This window comes from Myotis myotis, unplaced genomic scaffold (genome assembly GCF_014108235.1).
Source record: "Myotis myotis isolate mMyoMyo1 unplaced genomic scaffold, mMyoMyo1.p scaffold_m19_p_7, whole genome shotgun sequence".
NCBI classification, from domain to species: domain Eukaryota; kingdom Metazoa; phylum Chordata; class Mammalia; order Chiroptera; family Vespertilionidae; genus Myotis; species Myotis myotis.
Genome location: NW_023416379.1, coordinates 73,168,393 through 73,172,105, shown reverse-complemented (window position 1 = coordinate 73,172,105; position 3,713 = coordinate 73,168,393). Strand labels below are relative to the sequence as shown.

At 41.5% G+C, this 3,713-nt stretch overlaps 1 pseudogene; it reads right to left on the bottom strand.

The window, feature by feature from the left end:
- Positions 1-824: 824 nt before the first annotated feature.
- Positions 825-1,813, bottom strand: LOC118660745 (annotated as a pseudogene).
- Positions 1,814-3,713: the final 1,900 nt, after the last annotated feature.

Genomic DNA, 3,713 nt, shown 5'->3' with positions numbered 1-3,713 from the left:
TCACCTATATGACCTTGGAAAAGAATATTACTTCTGAGTCTCTTTTTCTCAATGCTAACGGAGAATAGTAATATTTAATGAGAATGAAATGATCTCCTGAGTGATATATGTAGCATGGTACCCAGCCCTGAGTAGATGTTCAATAAATGTTGAGTTCTCTTCTCCCCAAAGAACTTCCAAAAGGATTAAGTAGAATGTTTGAGGGGAGTGAACAATACCTATTTAAAATTATAAGAGGCTCTAAAATTCTATAATAGTTAATTTAAGGCAGAGAAATATGTGGTTGAATTTTTTAAATAAACTAAATATTATTTTCAGTTATATATTATTAGATTCTCTCTTCCCCCCTTCCCAGAAAAATAGTAATTTGAAACAAATGAAATCCTGGGAAAAACATTTGCCGTGTGAAAGGATAGATGTAAGTATGCTTTTCTTTCAAAGTAACTTGTGATTTCTATTTAGCCATGAACACAAAACCTGTTCAGGCAACATCTTTCTAAGTTCATCATGTTGGCAAAAGCCCCCACTATATTGTACACAGTTCAGTACATTTAGTCTTCCCTGATGACTTATGGCTTTTATATATAACTCACTGGACCTGTTGTGTATTGAAAAACTTTATTTTGGGGGGCAGTGGGGTACAGTGAACTTTATTGATGGTGAATGACAAGGTAGGGCTCCATAAGCCCCTCCCCCTTTAAGGGAGCTGGGATGGAAGGTCAGGAGATTCTCAGTGTGTTGGGGGATTGATTTGGGGCAAGGACTTCCCAGGAGCTGAGGGCCTCTGTTCCTCTCGCTGGGGCTGGTGGTTCAGGAGGCTCTTACTACTTGGAGGCCATGTGGACCATAATGTCCACCATCCTCTTGCTGTAGCCAAATTCATTGTCATACCAGGAAATGAGCTTGACAAAGTGGTTGTTGAGGGTAACGCCAGCCCCAGCATCGAAGATGGAAGAATGGGTGTCACTGTTAAAGTTTCAGGAAACAACCTGGTCCTCAGTATAGCCCAGGAAGCCCTTGAGGGGCCATCTGATGCTGGTTTCTCCACTTTCTTGTTGTCATGGTATTTGGCAATTTTCTCCAGGTGGCAGGTCAGATCCATGACCAATTGAGGGTGGGCATACAGAATGCCATGCCACTGAGCTTCCCATTCAGCTCAGGGATGACCTTGCCCACAGCCTTGGCTGCTCCAGTAGAAGCAGGGATGATGTTCTGGGCAGCCCCTCGGCCATCACACTACAGCTTCCCGAGGAGCCATCCACGGACTTCTGGGTGGCAGTGATGGCATGGACTGTGGTCATGAGTCCCTCCACGATGCCAAAGTTGTCATGGATGACCTTGGCCATGGGGACCAAGCAGCTGGTGGTGCAGAGGGCATTGCTGACAATCTTGAGGGAGTTGTCATACTTCTCATGGGTCACATCCATCACAAACATGGGGGCTCCCACAGAAGGGACAGAGATAATGATCCTCTTGACTCCACCATTCCGGTGAGCCCCAGCCTTCTCCAAGGTAGTGAAGATACCAGTGGACTCCACAACATACTCAGCACCAGCATCAACCCATTTAATGTTGGTGAGATCTTGCTCCTGGAGATGGGTTTTCCATTGATGACAAGCTTCCCATTCTCAGCCTTGACTGTACCTTTGAACTTGCCTTGGGTGGAATCATACAGGAAGTTGTAGAGTGTGTAGTTGAGGTCAGCAAAGGGGTCATTGATGGTGAAAATATCCACTTGGTCAGAATTAAAAGCAGCCCTGGTGACCAGATGCTCAATATGGTCAAATCCGTTCACTCTGATGTTCACCGTCATGTCTCAGGGTCGCGGCTGGCACTGCCCAGGCAGGCAGGGCTGTCTGTCAAACGGGAGGAGCAGAGAGCCTGAGTAACTTCCACAGGGGCCCTGCTGATTCTCAGTAACAAAAATTCCTGTGTCAACCAAAAGTACATTTACCACTGAGACACAGAAATGTTCTTTCTAGGCTTCCTTCCCCAAACATATTGTCTGCAAACCTAGTTTTGCTATAAAAACTTGAAAGAAATATATCTAAACATCTTGGTCTATTAAAATAGTAAGCAGGATTGTTGAAAGCAGACCATTGTTGTGCTTTCTTATGGGATTCCTAGCAGATGATTTATGAAGCTTTAGTCAGCATTGCCATTTTTATCATCCCCCAGGCACCAGCTTACCCTGGGAAACATTTCTTTCACTGCTCTTAAGAAACTCTGAAGACTTAAGAGATAAGTAAGGATGGAGTTCTTTATCTCCTAGACCTACAGAATCATTTTAGTTAGAGTCAGAGCTGCCTGTGGTTTTATCCTGGCTCTATCGTGTGGGCAATTTACTTAACCTTATTTTTAATAAGATGTTTTTAAATTGGTTTCAGAGAAAGGAAGGGGGAGGGAGAGAGATATAGAAACATCAATGAGAGAGAAATGCCAACATTAATTGGCTGCTTCCTGCTTGCCCCTACTGGGGATTGAGCCTGCAACCCCGGCAGGGAATTGAACTGTGACCTCCTGGATCATGGGCCAATGCTCAACCAATGACTCACACTAGCCGGGCTATTTAACATTTTTATGGCTCAATTTCCTCATCTGTAAGATGAAAGTTAAAATTATTGCTGTTGTGAAGATTAAATAGTTACTATATAGAAAGGTAAGCACTATGTAATTACTTGCTATCATTATTGTATCAATAGCATCTTTCCTGGTTTATTATTCCATCCCTGTTGTTTGAGTCTGGATATTACTGTGGTTACAAGTTTGTCAATTTCTTTTCTTTTGCCTTTTCACCTTTCATCCATTTTTAGAAACATTTATTCAAAATTGGGGGGAAAACAGTAAACTCTTTAATAAAAGCAGTTCATCAGGCAGGAAGGAATTTCTAAGCCATTTCTCCAGCTTTGGCGTGTCTTATGTTTTCCTTTGGGCAGCAAACTCATTTTGAAATTGTAAAAAGAGTTGTGGGGAGCTCTGGTCTTGCATCAGAATGATTTTTGATGCATCCAATTTACATGCTGAAAGTCATCTTTTCAAAAACACAAAACCATCAGTTGGGGAAAATAACCATTTCTTCAATTCCGTGTCAGTAAAGAATTTCCTGCAGCAGGAATGAAAGACAAGCTTAGAGGATGCATCTGATAAGAAACAAAAAATAATCAGATTTCATTTATAATGGAATTCACAATGTAGTATTAGGCCCTGTGGGGCATCATCATGTTCTTTTCATTAGTTTCTCTTATGTGCTCTGTTGTCCTTCATTAAGATGTTTCATCTCTCTCTTCCCGGAGAATCAAAGCAAGAATTTAAATTTCCAGGGACATCAATAAGCTACCTGTTGTTGCTGTGTAAGGGCAGATTGGAAAATAAAAATAAGGAAAAGAAATGAAGCATTTAAAAATATTGGGGTGTTGCAAATCAGGTCAAATACTTGCCTTTAGAACTTAGTGTCTTAGAATGCAAATGTCTTCATTGATAAGTGTCTTAGATGGCTTCTTAGAATACAGTAAGGGGGGTACAGATTGCCTGGACATTTTGCTGAAGAAAACAGTAGCTTCCCTTGTTTCCTTCTCCCTAAAAAATCACCTTGGAGACAATATGTCTCTAAAATATCTATTATGAGGCAACCTGCGACCTTTGATTGTATGTAGAAGAAAAGCTTAATGGCTGTAGAAAAAAATCCAGTTTGGCATCTGTTTTTGAAAACAAAA